General features: G+C 36.9%; 1 long non-coding RNA gene and 1 other non-coding gene across 3 annotated transcripts in view; both read left to right on the top strand.

The window, feature by feature from the left end:
• The window catches only part of LOC141585164 (uncharacterized), a 458381-nt gene that overhangs the window by 27978 nt on the left and 410382 nt on the right, over positions 1-20021 (top strand). The window lies entirely within an intron of this gene.
• On the top strand, positions 11818-11981 carry LOC120365231 (U1 spliceosomal RNA). Its single transcript, XR_005580237.1, has one exon. It is a non-coding gene; the product is annotated as a U1 spliceosomal RNA (small nuclear RNA).

The following is a 20021-nucleotide window of genomic DNA, read 5'->3' as shown; positions in this document are numbered from 1 at the left end:
CAAGAGGCCAAGGTGGGAGGATTGTGTAAGCCCAAAACTTCAAGACCAGCCTGGGAAACACGGTGAGACTTCCATTTCTACAAATAATAAAAAATTTAGCCAAGTGTGGTGGTGTACACCTGTGGTCCCAGACATTCAGGAGGCTAAGACAGAAGGATCAATTGAGCTTGGGAGGTTAAGGCTACAGTGAGCCATAATCATGCCACTGTACTCCATCCTGGGTGACAGAGTGGGATCCTGTCTCAAAGTGTAAGAAGCATGATTCTAGATAGAATTATCGCTACATGTATACAGATTCGTTGTCTAACTAGAGGGACTCTACATTCTTAAGATTGTATTGTATTTATTCCAAAATAATCCCTGTATCTATCCATAGTTCCCACTTAAGCACTTTTTAAAGGTGAGCCTTAGAAAATTCAATAAGATAGCCTTAAAAAAGAATTGCTAGCATTTTGGCTTTAAGCAGTAAATGTCTGACCAATCATTAATCTTTATTAATAGCAATATAGGTCATTCTTTAATACTCACTGATATATATGTACTAAATTGTATAGATATCTCATCAACAACCCTCCCATACCACAAGTAAAATCTGTTGATTTAAAGCTTTTTTCCTAATTAGTTTGTCTAAGGATATTGTGTCAAGATTTGCCCAGGAACAGGACCACATTTTAAATCATTGAAATGCATATATATTAACACATGCTACTTTAGATATTTTAGAAATAATTAATTTCTTTGATTTATTTTTTCTTGGACATTAAATTTAGTAAACAAAAGAGCTCTCATAATAGTTAAAATTAAAATGTGAAGACTGCCAAACACTTTAATTTCTTTATATGCATTGTTGCTTTACTGCATTTGATAATTCTAGTTTCTCAAGTCTCTTTGGTTCTAATTCTTTCATTTTTTTCTCATTTGAACCTGCAGATTCTAGTTTCCTATGTTCCCTATTATCATTGAATATATATTCAATATTGCTTGTGAAAAATTGGAAGATTGATTTGTGATGTGTTATATAGACAGCTTCCTCCAAAGGAGATATCATTTGGTTCTGTCAAGCACCAGAATGCATTATTAGTCAGTAACTACTTAAACCAAGTTTAGGTTTTGAAATTCCCTGATCCAAGAAAGTTAAAACTGGGCTCAAATTCCCCATGTAATAACTGCCTCACTTTCTGTTTTCCTTAACCTTGATGGCACAACTTTTAAGGAATCCCAGCTTGTTGTAAAGATGCTAAAATCTAAATCTGCTAAAATATACCTTATGCTGGTTCTGAATTCTAAATTACATTGCTCTCACCTCACCAAATGGAGAAGACTAAGAGTCTAATTTTGCATTATCAGCAAATGCTCTCAGGGCAAAAGTGGCTTCAGTGTTTGCTTATCTGGGTTCTTGTTTTCTCTTCACTTTTGGCTTGTCTCTTCCTTACTGCCTTTCCATAATGCTTTATGAAAGATTAAAAAAAATTTTTTAATTAAAAATGTTCGTCTAGATATACATATTTGTGATGTGGCGTGGGTGATCTGAATGGCTTCACTGACCATTATAGAAACAGGTTCCCTCTGGGCTTTTTAGCTATGTCCAAAACATAATGGGATTTTCATATTAGGAACTTCGACATCTATATGAAATTTGCTTATCTTATAAATGAGATATCTGTTTTGATGACCTCTTACCAAGAGGGCCTGGCAGGTCAGAGTTACCCTGTATTTCAGGTATTAGCAGAGAAGTTGCATAAAGGAGGAGAGTTACTATGACCAAAGGAGTAAGATACTCTAAATTAGCTCATGGCTTCCATCTGGGTGTTCTGCTGCTGATTTCAACTCAGTCTTCTCTCTCTAGCATTAATTGTCACCTGTTTTTTGTTGTTGTTGTTTTGTTTTGTTTTGTTTTGTTTTCCTTCCAGTGTCCCTTCTATTCTTCACTAAACTATCATGCCTCTTTGGCTTGCTTGCTTGCTTTCTTTCTACTCAAATTTCTTTCTGTGCAATTAAACTCATTGTTTTTCTGTTTGTGCTGCTTGTGATGGGTTTCTGATGGTTACTTTCTGTGTCATTTACTCAGTTATTTTTCCTCTTCACCTGTAATACTTGGACTAATAACAATTCTATACTAATCTAAATATTTCTTTCCTTTAGAAATACTTTGTGTGTGGAGGTGGGTGGGAGAGAAGGTAAGATAATAGACTAAAAAGATTTCCTTCTACCAGATAATAATTAATAGCCCTTTCTATGCGCTGCTTCTTTCTTTTACTTCAAAATATCCCCATTTATATCAACTCACCCCAACTCACCCACAACAAAATTTATTTAAATGTTTAGTTAACTTGCTTGCACATCATTTAAAAAAACATCCTTTTCAATTACGTGTGTACTATCTCTACATATACATAATGATTGCTAGCTACAGTGCCAGCTAGCTGGATTCCTTCTTCCTAACAAAACTCCTTATTCTGTCTCCTATGATGTCAGTAGCAGCCACAAACCCAATCCTCATAGCTGCAAAAGACAACCATTTCTGATTTCCAGACCCTCCCTTACAAATGACAACAAAAAAGAGTAGGATCCAGTAAAAGCATCTTGATTTTTCTGGAACTAATCTGTTCTTCATCGAAACACATTATCCATGTTTCCTTATTTCAGTTGATAAACACTTTCTTCACCAGAATGACTCCCCTGGTTCACCAGCTGCATGAGGTTGTCAGTGAGTTAATTGAGGATTCTAACTCTAAAGTTAAATTGTCTGATTAGATCCCTGGAGCAATGTCAGAAACTTCAAAGGAAGAAGTCTTAACTGTGGAAAGAATACAGCTCTGAAGTTTAGAAATATGGCATTTAGTCTTAGCTGTTACTAACTAGTTGTAATCTGGATAAGTTATTTAATCCTTTATGTCTCAGTTTCCTTTCTTATAGGATGAAATGGCTTGAAGAACTGTTAGTCAACATTCATGATGATAGAAAATTCTTACTGATATAATATATTCCTCGTTTCATTTATCATAAGAACTCAGTAAAGTAAGCATACTTAACTATCTATTAATAAGGAAATTAAAACTCAGATTATGCAGTTTTCAAAATGAAATGTAGTTATACATGTCAGGGCCAGGTTTCAAATCAAATTGTTTAATGCTTTGCCTTTGCATTACACTCCTCTTCTTAGGATGATTACGAGCCACCGCCTTTTGGCTACCTATCATTGTTTAATAGTTTTCCCTAAAATGTCATCTAAAAATAAAATGATACATATAGCCAAATGCTAATTATATGAGCAATAGGCAGAGGCATTCAGGAATTTCATCAGTTTTCTTTTTTTCCCCCAGTTCCGTGAGTCATTACTCTTCTTGTGAAATAAGATGCCCTCAGGTGAATAGCTAACTTTGTTAGAAAAACACCACCAACTATGAGCAATTGTGACAATAGGAATTTTGCTGTCAAGTAGGACTTTTGAATTAGACACAAGACCATTGTTACGTAGTGGAGAGTCCAGCTGCCTGGCTTCTCTTCTAAGTTATATAACTATGCGTACTCACTGTTACCCACTGAAAACCAATTAGTATTTGCAACCTAATCATCTTTGGGGAACAAATTTCTAATTGTATACCTGACCAAAATAACTCAGTATCATTTATAAATTTCATGCTACTTGACCAAGGAAGCTTAAATGAATAACTATAATTTATGACAAGTTACATTTCTTACATATATATTAAGCATTATAATCCAACAACTTCTTAGAAAATGATACTTTAATGTTCTTTCTTATCAAGGAACATCTATTCTTTTGGCAGCTGTTTGATAAACACAGAATATTTTTCAGCGCATACATTTTCTGGTAAAAGATCTGTGACCATGAGTGAGGGCAATGGGGAATTAGAAAAAGAAATTACACTTCAAGGGAGACGTGGACTGTGACTAAGGAATAGAAAGGGAAAGCCAAAAATGAATGAGGATTCATTACTAAAACCATCGGCAGGATAGCAAATAAAAGCTGAGTGGTCTGCAATGTAGTCTTTAGATCATAATTTAGGCCTGAAAGCAAATAAAGATTTTATAAACTTTTATTACTTGAGATTGGTGGCTCAGTTGGGAGTAAAATGCACGATTATATCTATAGTAAGGCAAAACTAAACCAATTCACTGGAGACAGGAAATGATTTATCAATTGGAAAAGGACCAACAAAACTAAGGCACATTCAACTTTGTACTTCTAAACTAAGCACTAATTAAAAACCACCAGCTGCTCCTCAAACAATATATCCTGTTAATTCAGATGACCTTAAATCTTGTTGCACAAATACATTAAAAGTTAATTTTTCCCTGCTTCTCAAAGTGTTCCTTATGTTCTTCCATACCCCAAGAAGAAATTGGTGATTATTTGAGAGGATACTGTGACTGCTTTCTTTTGGATTGATGAAGTTTGTCATACATTATTCCCAAGGGAAAGAAAAAAAAATCTGTTGATCGTTTATAATTTTCTAAAGGAATAAATCTATACAACCATGCAGAATTTGATAGAATTAGAAGGCAATGAGTTTTTGTCTCTCACTACTTCAAACTTATTAACATAATATAGTCAAAAAAAAAAAAACTTCTAGTAGAAATGGCTGTTAGAAATCAGGATATATTTTACACCATTTTGTAATTGTGATTGTTATCACCTATGTTTTTATATTAGAAAGTTTTTTTTCATGGTGTTGAGCCACTAGTAGTTACTTCCATGAGCAGCTCATAAATACTCAAACTAAACTGGAAATAATTTCCTGATTTTTGCTATCTTTTGGAGCTCTTGCCTGTGTTGCCAAAAGTTATTAGTGACTAGGTTAGTGAATTAGGTAAGAGTGGATTCTCATCAGAGCTCCTGAGGGTCAGATATCATAGTCATTGTCTTTGTTGCAAAATATTGACTGAAGAGTGAAAAGAAATAAGGATACACAGTTGGTCCTATTCATTTCTTTTAGTGATCTCAGGAATCTTAAGAGCAGCTATAGAGACAAAATTATAGGATGAATTTTGATGATCATTTTATAAGGTCAAGAATCCGACGTTGTCATTCTAAAGAACAGCTGATCACTCATTTATTTAATAAATATTTATTGAGTACCATTCTATATCATGCATTGTTTTATGTTCTTGGGTTAAAGAATCCATCGAGATCGTCAATGTCAAAATTCTCATGTAATCCATAGAGAGAAAAAATAAAAACAAATAAGAAAAATACTAGACAGCTCTAAGTACTGTGCAGAAAATTAAAATAGAGTAATGCAGAGTGGTTTAGAGCCACTTGTGACTAGAATAAGAAAAAGAATTCTTGGAGGAGGTAACATTTCTACTACATCCAGGTTAAATAGAAGTTCTTAATTAGAGAGAACAGTTAGTAGAACAGTTAGATCTACTAACTGTTCTCTCTGATTAGAAACTAAGACTCCAAGGCAAACCCTGCATAGTAGGTATTAGAACAGTATGATTGGAGCATATGGTGGAAGGGTAAGTCCTAGGAGGTAGGCAGAGGTCAGGGCATGACATTCTTTTTAAGTGCATATGGATTTAATTCTAAGACACTAGGAAACTTTAAATAGGAGAGTTATGTTATCTGATTAACATTTAGCCAGATTACCTTGGCTCCTGAGTGAAGAAGGCATTTAGAAGTGGGGGGAACTATGAGAGAAATTCATGTGATAGAAGTTGGTGACCTGGACAAAAGTGGTAGACATAAGACAGTAAAATGAATGTTAAGTGAATTGATTTGGGATACATTTTGGAAGCAGAGCTGGTGAAACTTGCTAATAAAATTGTTGTGGGTGTTTCATGAATGAAAGGATTCAGGGACAACTCAGGTTTTTAGTTTAATAAAAGTGGTAGATCTCTTTTCTAAGGAAAGATACAAGTAATGCAAAATTTTGGAGAAAGGGGAAGTAAGTTTTGTTTTGGCTTATACATCTAATATAATTAATTTAGTTTTGGGGGTAAATTCAATATGGCTGAGATAATGATGATTATAATAATTCTCCATTTCATCTTGCTTTCTCTATAACTTCGTAAATTCTTTAAGATTGTTAACAATCCAATGAGGGAGAAGTTCACAAACATTTACAAAGACATTAAATACTTACTGAAAGAAATAAAATCATTCACCCAATTTGTTGAGTTCCTAATGCAATAATTACTATATCCTACTTGTTAATAGTAGTATGTAATACACGTACTATTTGTAAAACCTGAAGTGATGCAAAGCTGAATAGCCTAAAAGACTGTGTGTGTATATGGGGTTGGATGGGGTTGGTAGAGAGAGGATGGGGTATCACACTGAATGGTGTTGTGAGCCAAATAGTATCTTCCCTTATATTAATCCATTTTCACACTGCTCTAAAGGACTGCCTGAAATTGAGTAATTTATAAAGGAAAGGTTTAATTGACTCACAGTTCAGCAGGGCTGAGGAGGCCTCAGGAAATTTAGAATCATGGTGGAAGGGGAAACAATACATTCTTCTTTATATGATGGCAGAAAGGAGAAGTGCAGAGCGAAGGGTTGGGAAAAGCCCCTTATAAAACCATTAGATCTCAAGAGTATTCACTCACTGTCATGAGAATAGCATGGGGAAAACAGCCCCCAATATTCAGTTACCTCCCACTGTGTCCCTCCCATGACACATGGAGATTATGGGGACTATAATTTAAGATGAGATTTGGGTGAGAACACAGCCAAACCTTATCACCCCTCAAATTCATAAGTTGAAGCTCTAACTCTCAGTACTAAGAATGTGACTGTATTTGGAATTGGGGCCTTTAAAGAGGTAATTAAAGTGAAATGAAGTCATTAGGGTACACTGTAATCCAATGTGACTGTTGTCCTTAAAAGAAGAGGATCCTGGCTGTGGTGACTCAAGCCTGTATTCCCAGCACTTCGGAAGGCTGAGGCAGATGTATCACTTGAGTCCAAAAGTTTGAGACCATCTAGGACAACATGGTGAAACCCTGTCTCTAGAAAAATACACACACACAAAAATTTAGCTGCACATGGTGGTACATGCCTATAATCCTAGATACTAGGGAGCCTGAGGTGGGAGGATCACTTGAGCACAGGTGGTCAAGGCTACAGTGAGCTGTGATCATGCTACTGTACTCCTGTACTCCAGCCTGGGTGAGTGAGACACTGTCTCAAAAAAGAGGAAGTAAAACACCCACAGAATATCATGTGAACACATGGATGAAAAGTGGTTGCCCACAAGTTGAGAGGTAAGGCCTTGAAATAAATCAACCCAGTCAATACCTTGGTCTCAGATTCCTACCATACAGAACTGTGAAAAAATAAATCTCTGTTGTTTAAGCCACCTGGTCTATACTATTTTCTTTTATTAACTACAATTTAAGTTCTGGGGTACATGTGCAGAATGTGCAGGTTTATTACACAGTTATACATGTGCCGTGGAGGTTTGCCACATCCATCACCCTGTCATCTACATAAGGTATTTCTCCTAATGCTATCACTCCCCTATCCTCCCAGCCCCTGCTATCCCTCCCCTGGGTCCCTACCCCTGAGAGGCCTTGGTGTGTGATGTTCCCCTCCCTGTGTCCATGTGTTCTCATTGTTCAATAACGACTTACGAATGAGAACATGTAGTGTTAGGTCTGTTCCTGTGTCAGTTTGCTGAGAATGATGGTTTCCAGCTTTACCCACGTCCCAGCAAAGGACACGAACTCATCTTTTTATGGCTGCATAGTATTCCATGGTGTATAAATGCCACATTTTCTTTATCCAGTCTATCATTGATGGGCATTTGGATTGGTTCCAAGTCTTTGCCATTCTGAACAGTGCCACAATAAACGTATGTGTACATATCTTTATAATGGAATGATTTATAATCTTTTAGATACACACCCAGTAATGGAGTTGCTGGGTCAAATAGTGTTTCTAGTTCTAGATCCTTGAGGAATTGCCACACTGTTTTCCACAATGAGTGAACGAATTTACACTCCCACCAACAGTGTAAAAGCATTCCTGTTTCTCCACATCCTCCCCAGCATCTGTTGTCTCCTGATATTTTAATGATCACCATTCTAACTGGTATGAGATGGTATCTCAATTTAGTTTTGATTTACTTTTCTCCAATGAACAGAGATGATGATCTTTTTTTCACTTGTTGGCTGCATAAATGTCTTCTTTTGAGAAGTGATTGTTCATATCTTTCACCCACTTTTTTATGGGATTTTTTTTCTTGTAAATTTAAGTTCTTTGTAGATTCTGGATATTAGCCCTTTGTCAGATGGATAGGCTGCAAAAAGTTTTTACCATTCTGTTGGTTGCTGGTTCACTCTAATGATAGTTTCTTTTGTGGTGCAGAAGCTCTTTAGTTTAATTCTACCCCGTTTATCAATTTTTGCTTTTGCTGCCATTGCTTTTGGTGTTTTAGTCATGAGGTTCTTGCTCATGCTTATGTCCTGAATGGTATTGCTTAGGTGTTCTTCTAGGGCAGGCGTCCCCAAACTATGGCCCATGGGCCACATGCAGCCCCCTGAGGCCAATTATCCGGCCCCCCGCCACACTTCAGGAAGGGGCACCTCTTTCATTGGTGGTCAGTGAGAGGAGCACAAGTATGTGGTGGCCCTCCAACGGTCTGAGGGACAGTGAACTGGCCCCCTGTGTAAAAAGTTTGGGGATGCCTGTTATAGAATTTTTATGCTGTTAGATCTTATGTTTAAATTTTTAATCCATTTGGAGTTAATTTTTGTATAAGGTGTAAGAAAGGGATCCAATTTGAGCTTTCTGCATATGGGTAGCCAGTTTTCCCAACAGTATTTATTAAATAGGGAATCCTTTCCCCATTGCTTGTATTTGTCAGGCTTGTGAAAGATCATAAGGTGTTGCTTCTGAGGCCTCTGTTTTGTTCCATTGGTCTATATCTCTGTTTTGGTAACAGTACCACGCTGTTTTGATTGCTGTAGCCTTGTAGTATAGTTTGAAGTCAGGTAGCATGATGCCTCCAGCTTTGTTTTTGTTGCTTTGGGTTGTCTTGGCTGCATGGCTGTTTTTTGGTTCCATATGAAATTTAATGTGTCTTTTTTTCCAATTCTGTGAAGAAAGTCAGTGGTAGTTTGTTGAGAATAGCACTGAATCTATAAATCACTTTAGACAGTATGGGCATTTTGACAATATTGATTCTTCCTAACCATAAGCATCGAATATTTTTCCATTTGTTTGTGCCCTCTCTTATTTCCTTGAGCAGTGGTCTGTAGTTCTCCTTGAAGAGATCTTCACGTCCCTTGTTAGTTATATTCCTAGATATTTTATTCTCTTGGTAGCAATTGTGAATAGGAGTTCACTCATGATATGTCTGTTATTGCTTTATAGGAATGCTTGTGATTTTTGCACATTGATTTTATATCCTGGACTTTGCTGAAGTTGCTTATCCTTTGAAGGAGATTTTGAGATGATGGGGTCTTCTAAATATACAATCATGTTGTCTGTAAATAGAGATAATTTCACTTCCTCTTTTCCTAATTGAATACCCTTCATTTCTTTTTCTTGCCTGAATGCCCTGGCAAGAATGTGCAATAGTATGATGAATAGGAATGGTGAGTGAGGGCATTCTTGTCTTGTGCTGGTTTTCAAAGGAAAGCTTCCAGTTTTTGCCTATTTAGTATGATATTGGCTGTAGATGTGTCATAAATAGCTCTTATTATTTTGAGATATATTTCATCAATACCTAGTTTATTGAGAGTTTTTATCATAAAAGGCTTGAATTTTTTGAAGGCCTTCTCTGCATCTATTGAGATAATCATGTGGTGTTTGTATTTGTTTCTATTTATGTGGTGGGTTACATTTATTGATTTGCATATGTTGAACCATCCATATCCCATGGATGAAGCTGACTTGATCATGATGGATAAGCTTTTTGACATTCTGTTGGATTTGGTTTGCCAGTATTTTATTGAGGATTTTTGTATAAATGTTCTATCGTGGCTATTAGCCTGAAATTTTCTTAATTGTGTCTCTGCCAGGTTTTGGTATCAGGATGATGTTGGTCTCATAAAATGAGTTAGGTGGATTCCCTCTTTTTGTATTGTTTAGAATAGTTTCAGAAGGAATGGTACCAGCTCCTCTTGGCACCTCTGGTAGAATTTGTTTGTGAGTCTGTCTGGTCCTGACATTTTTTTGTTGCTACCTCAATTTCAGAGCTTGTTATTGATCTATTCAGGGATTAGACTTTTTCCGGGTTTAGTTTGGGAGGGTATTAGTGTCCAGGAATGTATTCATTTCTTCTAGATTTTCTGGTTTATTTGCATAGATGTGCATATAATATTCTCTGATGGTAGTTTGTATTTTTGTGGGATCGGTGGTGATATCCCTTTTATCATTTTTTATTGTATATGTTCGATTCTTCGTGCTTTTCTTCTTTATTAGTGTGGCTAAAGGTCTGTCTATGTTGTTGATCTTTTATAAAACCAGCTCCTGGATTCACTGATTTTTTTGAAGTCTTTTTTTTGTGTGTCTCTATCTCTTTCAGTTCTGCTCTGACCTTAGTTATTTCTTGTCTTCTGCCATCTTTTGAATTTCTTTGATCTTGCTTCTCTAGTTCTTTTAATTGTGATGTTAGTGTGTCGATTTCAGATCTTTCCTTGTTTCTATTGTGGGTATTTAGTGGTATAAATTGCCCTCTATACACTGCTTTAGATGTCTCCCAGAGATTCTGGTACATTGTGTCTTCATTCTCACTGGCTTCAAAGAACATCTTTATTTCTCCCTTCATTTCATGATTTAGCCAGTAGTCATTCAGGAGCAGGTTGTTCAGTTTCCCTGTAGTTGTGAGGTTTTAAGTGAGTTTCTTAATCCTGAGTTCTAATTTGTTTGTCCTGTGGTCTGGGAGACTGTTTGTTATGATTTCCGTTCTTTTGCATTTGCTGAGGAGTGATTTACTTCCAATCATGTGGTCAGTTTTAGAGTAGGTGCAATGTGGTGCTGAGAAGAATGTATATTCGGTGGATTTAGGGTGGAGGGTTCTATAGATGTCTGTTAGGTCTGCTTGGTCCAGAGCTGAATTCAAGTCCTGAATATCCTTGTTAATTTCTGTCTCGTTGATCTGTCGTGATATTGACAGTGAGGTGTTAAAGCCTCCCACTATTGTGTGGGAATCTAAGTCTCTTTGTAGGTCTTCAAGAACTTGCTTTATGTATCTGGATGCTCCGGCATTGGATGCATATATATTTAGGATGGTTAGCTCTTCTTGTTGCATTGATCTTTTTACCATTAAGTAATGCCCTTCTTTGTTTCTTTTGATCTTTGTTGGTTTAAAATCTGTTTAATCATAGATTAGGATTGCAGTCTCTGCTTTTTTTTTGCTTTCCGTTTTCTTGGTAAATCTTTGTCCATCCCTTTATTTTGAGCCTATTGGCCCCACTCTCTTCTGACTTGTAGGGTTTCTGTGGAGAGATTCTCTGTGAGTGTGATGGGCTTTCCTTTGTGGGAAGCCTTTCTCTCTTGCTGCCCTTAGTATTTTTTCCTTTATTTTAACCTTGGTGAATCTGATGATTATGTGTCTTGGGGTTATTCTTCTTGAGGAATATCTTTGTGCTGTTCTCTCTATTTTCTGAATTTGAATGTTGGCCTGCCTTGCTAGGTTGGGGAAGTTCTCCTGGATAATATCCTGAAGAGTATTCTCCAACTTGGTTTCATTCTCCCTGTCACTTTCAAGGCACACCAATCAAACGTAGATTTGGTCTTTTAACATAATCCCATATTTCTTGCAGACATTGTTCATTTATTCTCACTGCTTTTTCTCTAATTTTGCCTTCTCGCTTTATTTAATTGAGTTGATCCTCACACTTACCTGGCAGAGGAGATACCATGATCACAAAGGTGGTTTTCCCAGGGCGAGGCTTATCCATTGCACTCTGGTTGTGCCGACCCCTGCGATTTCTCCAAATGTGGGAAACTCGACTGCATAATTTGTGGTAGTGGGGGACTGTGTTCATGCTTTCCCCTGAATTTTTGTATTAAAAAAAAAGGAAAAAAAGTTGATCTTCAATATCTGATATCTATTCTTCTGCTTGATTGATTCAGCTATTGAAACTTGTGTAGCTTCACAAAGTTCCCATGCTGTGATTTTCAGCTTCATCAGGTTATGTTCTTCTCTATGCTGGTTATTCTAGTTAGCATTTTGTTGAACCCTTTTTCAAGGTTCTTAGCTTCCTTGCATTGGGTTAGAACATAATCCTTTAACTCAAAGTTTGTTATTGCCCACCTTCTGAAGCCTACTTCTGTCAGTTTGTCAAACTCATTCTCCATCCAGTTTTATTACCTTGCTGGTGAGGAGTTGTGATCCCTTGGAGGAGAAGAGGTGTTCTGGCTTTTAAAATTTTCAGTCTTTTTTTGCTGGTTTCTTCCCATCTTTGTGGATTTATCTACCTTTAGTCTTTGAAATTGGTGACCTTTGGATGGGGTATCTGAGTGTACATCCTTTCTGTTGATGTTGAAACTATTTGTTTCTGTTTGTTAGTTTTCCTTCTACCAGTGAGGCCCCTCTGCTGCAGGTCTGCTGGAGTTTGCTGGTGGTCCACTCCAGACCCTGCTTGCCTGGGAATCACCAGCAAGGGCTGCAGAACAGCAAAGATTGCTGCCTGTTCCATCATGTGGTAGCTTCATTGCAAGAGGGTACCTGCCAGATGTCATCCAGAGCTCTCCTCTATGAGGTGTCTGTCAGCCCCTGCTAGTGGGTGTCTCCCAGTCAGGATACATGGGGCTCAGGGAGCCACTTAAGGAGGCAGTCTGTTCCTTATCAGAGCTTGAATGCTGTGCTGCGAGATCCACTGCTCTCTTCAGAGCTGCCAGGCAGGGACATTTAAGTCTACTGAAGCTATACCCACAACTAGCCCCTTTTCCCACGTGCTCTGTCCCAGGAAAGTGGGGTCTTTATTTACAAGTCCCTGACAGGCTGCTGCCTTTTTTCAGAGATGCTGTGCCCAGGGAGGAGGGAATCTAGTGACACAGTCTGTCTGCAGAGGCCTTGCTGAGCTGCTGTGGGCTCCACCCAGTCACTGTATAAACTTCCTGAGGACTTTGTTTATACAGGTGAGATTAAAAACCCACCTATCTGGGCCTCAGCAATGGCGGATGCCTGTCCCGCACCAAGCTCCAACATCTCAGGTTCACCTCAGATTGTTGTGCTAGCTGCGAGAAGGATCTTAGCTTACTTGTCTTTGTGGGAGTGGGACCCACCAAGTCAGATGACTTGGCTCCCTGGCTTCAGCTCCCTCCTTCTCAGGGGACTGAGCAGTTCTGTCTTGCTGGAATTCCAGGCACCACTGGGGTATGAAAAAAGAGAAAAAACTGCTGCAGCTAGCCGGGTGTCTTCCCATACAGCCACCCACTTTTGTGTTGGAAACGCAGGGCACTAGTGTTGTAGACGCCAGAGGGAATCTCCTGGTTGGTGGGTTGTGAAGACCATGGGAAAAGCACAGTATCTGATCCAGAATTCTAGAGTTCTGGGAAAAGTCCCTAATGGCTTCCCTTGGCTAGGAGAGGGAGTTCCCCAACCCCTTGCACTTCATGGGTTAAGCAATGCGCCACTCTGCTTTGGCTGGCCCTCCTTGGGCTCCATCTACTGTCTAACCAGTCTGAATGAGATGAACCAGGTAGCTCAGATGGAAATGCAGAGATCACCTGCCTTCTGCATCGCTCTCACTGGGAGTGGTGCACCAGAGCTATTCCTATTCGGCCAGTCTTGCCAGCTATCTAATCTGTAACAGTTTCTTAAGGCAGCCCTGGCAAACGAATACAAACAGCTACTGAATCTCTTCTACATACTCAAGCAAACTGAGTGAGGAAAGCTCAGTCAGGAAGTAGATCACAGGTTGCAGTTTGGAATTCTTTCTTTCTCTAAGAATGCTCTCCCTTATAGGATGCCTAACCATACCCTTAGAACCTTCTGGGTTATATATTATAAGATGCTTTATTCTTCTTGCCTACCCAGCATAATATTGCAGGGGTTAGACCGGTTATATTCTTATACTCCTCAGATTTTCATATTAGCCTAATATGTTTACAAAATAATTTTTTGTCTCTAACTGTTTTTTACTAAAATGTTTGAAAATATCTAGAGGTTTTATTCATCAAATTTAGATGGTATGTTTCAAATAGTCTAACTTAAATTTTTGGTGATACAGTAGGTTAACCCTGAGGGATATCCACCTCAAATTGTGGAGATATTTTTCAAAATAGTAAGAAACAGGTGTGAATGTTGAAAGACACACCACATGTACCAAGTGTCCATGCACAGAACAGTGATTTATAGTATTAAACTGTGAAATAAAAATCCTGTGGCCAAACATTCTGATTGTTAACATTGATTTTTCTTTTTTTTTTCTGAGATGGAGTTTTGGAGTTTCACTCTTGTTGCCCAGGCTGGAGTGCAGTGGCACAGTATCAGCTCACTGCAACCACTGCCTCCCGGGTTCAAGTGATGCTCCTGCCTCAGCCCCCTGAGTAGCTGGGATTACAGGCACACACCACCATGCCCATCTAATTTTTTATTTTTATTTATTTTTTATTTTTAGGAGAGACAGGGTTTCACCATATTGGTCAGGCTGGTCTCGAACTCCTGACCTTGTGATCCGCCCACCATGGCCTCCCAAAGTGCTGGGATTACAAGCGTGAGCCACTGTGTCCAGCCAAGTATTGATTTTTCTGTCAATCTTCTTTTTATATAGGCAAAGGAATTTCTCTATCAGATCAAAAGGGAATAATGTGCCAAGCATTGCATGCATGAACAGATTATTATATGTGTCTTCTATTGGCTTGTAAATATTAATGCTTTATACAACATCATAAACATTACATTTTTTTCTTAATCTTTGCAAATTTACCAAAGTCCTCCTTTTCTGTGTCCTTTATTTAACAATGTGGCCTATTTTTTCCAAAGTTTATTCTTTAGCAGGGATGTGTTCCTCTATGCCTTGCAGCATAAGTGGTGTTCACATTATACTGTATATTTGTACTATAATTGTGATCACAGCTGATAATCGTATAGTAGGTAGAATTGTATAGAATAATGTTAAAAGGACCAGATAGAGAAGTAGGACAGGAAACACAAGATCAGCTTGGAAACAGCACAGTATAATTCTCAATGGTATTATAGCCATGAATTTCTTTACTCCAAAGTTAATAATTTATTTTGATACTAAATCTATTCAACATCTTTTCAAAGGTCCAGAGTTAAGTATGCTGACATTTTCCTTAATTGATGCTAAAATATGACAAATTTAAAATCTTTTTGTTATTTTTATATTTCTTTTCTTAGATTCTAGGTTTCTAAGAGGGATCAGCTCAAGAAATTGTTAATGAAGTGTTTGCAGGTGACAAGCCAGTGTAATCACCTTTCTTGGAAATAGCTAGTTAATTTGCATCTCAGTAGGCTTCAGAAGATGGTGTAAAGATTGTCCAGGATCAATTATAACCTGGTCAATTCTGAGTTTGAAGATAGATATGGAAAACTTTGATTTCAGTTCAATTTAACTTGACCTTTTTAGATATAAACGAGAGAAATTATTTCAAAAATGTCTTTTACAGAAGTCTAATGGACACATTTTCTAAGATCAAAATATATGAAAGTTAGTGAAATTACACTGAAATAGCAATAACAAAATAGCTATTGAGCCTTTTCTGTTATTCATGCCCAAATTGCAATTTAAATTGATTTCACCAGGACATATTTGTGGTTAGTGTCTCTTATTTTTTTAAAAATAGTTTTATGGGATATAATTGATAAATAACAAGCTTCACACATATTAAGTGTAAAATTTGTTACATTTTGACATGTCATATAACCCATTAAAGTATCACCATGATCAAGATGATGAGCATATCCCTCTCCATTAAACATTTCCTAGTTCCCTTTTTAATCCCTTCTCACTTCCATTCTCACCCTTCCATCTCCAGGAAACTGTTATTCTGCTTTCTGTCACTGTGGATCAGTTTTCTTGAATTTTATATAAATGGAAACATACAGTATGTCCCCATTTCTCTTTGGCTTCTTTAACTCAGTGAAATTATTTTGCGATTCATCCATTTTGTTGTGTGTCAATAGTTCATTCCTTTGTGTTGTTTAGTACTGATCCATTGTATCAAGGTACCACACAATTGTTTATATATTCACTTCTGGATGAACATTTTGACTTTTGGACATTTTAATAAAGCTGCTGTAAACATTTGTGTGCAAGTCTGTGGATATACATTCTCATTTTGGGAGGAGAGGAAATAAATAGGAATAGAATATCTGGATTATATGGTCAGTGTATATTTATCATATTCAGAATTTTTTCTTTAAATTTAACATTGTAAGTAATGGTTTCCCAAAGTTTTTGTACTATTTTACTTTGAAAATAGCAGTGCATGGAAATTTTAGTTCCTTTGCATTCTTACCACTACTTGGTACAGACAGCCTTTTAAGTCTTAGCCATCCTTTTTATGTTGTATTGGTATATCATTATGGTTTTAATATGCATTTATCTAATAAGTAAATATGTTGAGCATCATTTATGTGCTTACTTACCATTCGTATATTTGAAGTGTCTTTCCAAATATTTGCACATTTCCTATTCTATTTATTATTGAGTATAGGAGTTATTTATATATTCTGGATAAAATTCTTGATCAGATACATGCTTTCAAATAGTTTCTTCTATAACAGTGTCTTTAAAAAGTAGAAACTTTTGCTGGTCTGAATGCAGTGACGTTTACAATTAATTGATAACTACCAGTTACATATTTCTTTGTTCCTTGTCCACCTCCACTTCTTCACTTGACTAGCCAAAAAAAAAAAAAGTAGCTTTTTAAATTTTGATAAAGTTAATTTGTTCACTTTTTCTTTTAGTATTTGTGTTTTGTACATGATATTGAAGAAACATTTCCCTAATATAATTAACAAAGATTTTCTCATATTTTCCATTAGCAAATTATTTTGGGTTTTATGTTTAGTTACATGATTCATTTTTAGTTAATTTTTAATGTAACATGAAGTATATATTGAAGGACATTTTTCTACATGTGAATATTGTCCAAACATTATTTCCGAAAAAGATGATGCTTGCTTCAGTTAATTGCATATATGGCTTTGTTAAGAATTGGTCATTTATATGTGTTGGGTTGTTTCTGAAATATCTATTCTGTTCCACGAATATATGTGTCTACATTTATTCTGGAGCCACACTGTCTGGATTACTGTAACTTTAAGTGTTGACACGAATGTTCATTGCAGCACTGTTTACAATAGCAAAGACCTGGAACCAACCCAAATGCCCATCAATGATAGACTGGACAGGGAAAATGTGGCACATATACACCATGGAATATTATGCAGCCATCAAAAACAATGAGTTTGTGTCCTTTGTAGGGACATGGATGAACCTGGAAACCATCATTCTCAGTAAACTGACACAAGAGCAGAAAATCAAACACCACATGTTCTCACTCATAGGTGAGTGTTGAACAATGAGAACACATGGACACGGGGAGGGGAGCACTACACACTGGGGTCTGTTGGGGGGAAATGGGGGAGGGATGGGGCGGGGAGGTGGGGAGAGATAGCATGGGGAGAAATGACAGATACAAGTGAGGGGAAGGAAGGCAGCAAATCACACTGCCATGTGTGTACCTATGCAACAATCTTGCATGTTCCTCACATGTACCCCAAAACCTAAAATGCAATTAAAAAAAAAACTTTTAAGTGTTGAAATCCTGTAGGATTAGTCTTTCATGTTTGTTCTTTTTTGCTTATAGGCTTTTTGGCTTTATTATGAATTTTTGAGTCTTTTTTCTTCTCCTTGGTCTTAGCTACGTTAGTATCTCCCTGGGCTCCCCACCTTGTGTTGTGTCTTTCATGGCAGTAAGCTGGGGCAATCATAGACTCAACTAATTTGTTTCCACCTCTCAAGAATCATGGTCATTAATTGTCTAGGTGTCCAGTGCCTTGAAGCTATTACATATATTCATTTTTTGGCTCTGTTAAAGCAGAAAGATAAATTCAGCTCCTGTTATTCAATCTTTTGACAGAAGTAGAGGTCCAAGATAAATCCCTTGGGCCTCTTTTAAACAAATTTCTTTCTGTAGCTCTTTTTGACTTGAATAAGGACTCCCCTTCTGGATGTCTTATCCTGTCTCTTCCTTAGGCTTGCTCTTATGTCTTCTCTAAGCAGCTGTAGTATAAGTGCACAGACTCTAGAGTCACAGAGGTCTGCACCCGAATGCTTGTCTGTCAGTGATGAGTTGTTGCTTAACTTACTGGCAATCTATTTAACTTTTTTGGTTTCATCTTATTTATATTTATATTATGTTTGTATTTCTAAAACTGAAGTTGAGAATTGTAAAATGGAAATTGAGTCAGCTTTATGCATAAAAACATTTTATTACATTGCTTAACACAGAGTAAACTCATAACAATGTTGACTGTTACAGTAATTGCTAATACTACTAATGGTCATTACCTATATCATCACTTCTTACTACTATGACCATCAAACCTGAGTTTATATGTTTATGAAGTAGGTCTCTTATTCTGTGTTGCAGCTCGACTTAACTCATGTTTTAATAGGGCCAGATTTAGTCATACTACCATGACTTCTATTTTTTTTTTTTTTTTTTTTTAGTATCTATTACAAGGCCTAATAAGTTTAGCTTGAAGGAGGTGGTCAATACATATGGCAATCCTTGATTTTTATTGTTTCAGATGTTGCCTCTATAGATGTGTAACTGTAACTATGGTGAATATAAATGCTACTTTTCTTGAGAATTTCCTAAACTGATACATTTCCTAAACTGATACATAAAGATAACTTCGGGCTAAACGGTACATGCATGTACTTTTAACAGACGATTCCTTTTTCAAAATTCTGTCTTCTACCCAATCTTTAGGAACACTAGTGAAAATTTCAAATATATAGTGGGCGAATGTTTTTGGCCTGTGAGGTACACGAAGTTTGACATGGGAGCATCTTCACCTATTTGTTTTTAAGCAGTAGGTACAGCATGGTGAAGCTTAATGGTTTATATTTTTTTCTTTAAAAATCTGCCAAAACAAAAAGTTCTTAAAAGTCTACTTAGTTACCTTGTAGTTACTTAGCTTACTTAATCTGTCTAGTTCTTAAACATCCATTCAAACAAAATATTCTTCAGAATCCATCTGTCTATCTATCTGTCATTAAGTAGGAGGTGCTGTAGTTCAAACAGGGATGGAAAGTTTAGAATGTGCTCTTTCACCTTTTTGTAATCAGTTCTTAATTTTTTACACATTCTCTTTTCTTCTGCACCTAATCCACTCTATGGAGCAGCTTAACGATTTTTGAAGTGTAATGTACACCATGAACTGCGTTCATACTGGGATCACCTGCTACCTCTATGTTATTGGAAAAGTTGCTAAACCTTCAATTTCATCATTATACAGCTGGTATAATAGTGCAGCGTTTTTTAAAAGATTAGAGATAAATTATAAAAAGCAACAGCGTATAATAGAGCTAATCTTGCCAGGCATTTTTTTTTTTTTTTTTTTTTTAGATTATGATTTGAACAAAAAGGATGAAGAATGGTTTAGATTAATTAGACACACTGTAAATTTCAGGATTTCACTCTGAGCATTCCCCTTGGTGGGATAATGTGACTGATTTTCTCTTAAAGGTAACCCCACATCAACCTGGCTGAAAAGGGGGCTTAGGAGATTTGAACTTAAATATGTTTAGATTACATGAAAAGGTTTCTGTGCAACTCCTTTTTTTTTCTTTTGCATCCGAACTTTTTGGAGGAAAAGTTCAGTAGGGAATGACAGAAAAAAATGTGAAATTATAGTTAATGAAACTGGACCTGAAGACTTTGTAAGAAAGGAATAGCAAAATCCAGGGCACCTGAAGAGGAAAGGCATTAGGGTAGTAGAGGCAGGAAATTTAATACTTGTATTTCAGAAATGGCTTCTGGAGCATTCCTCCCAGGAGAAACCTCCTGTACAGCTCTTTAGGTTGCTGTTGTGGGCCACTTATCCCAC

This window comes from Saimiri boliviensis, chromosome 7 (genome assembly GCF_048565385.1).
Source record: "Saimiri boliviensis isolate mSaiBol1 chromosome 7, mSaiBol1.pri, whole genome shotgun sequence".
Classification (NCBI taxonomy): Eukaryota; Metazoa; Chordata; class Mammalia; order Primates; family Cebidae; genus Saimiri; species Saimiri boliviensis.
This window is presented reverse-complemented; position numbering and strand designations above follow the sequence as displayed.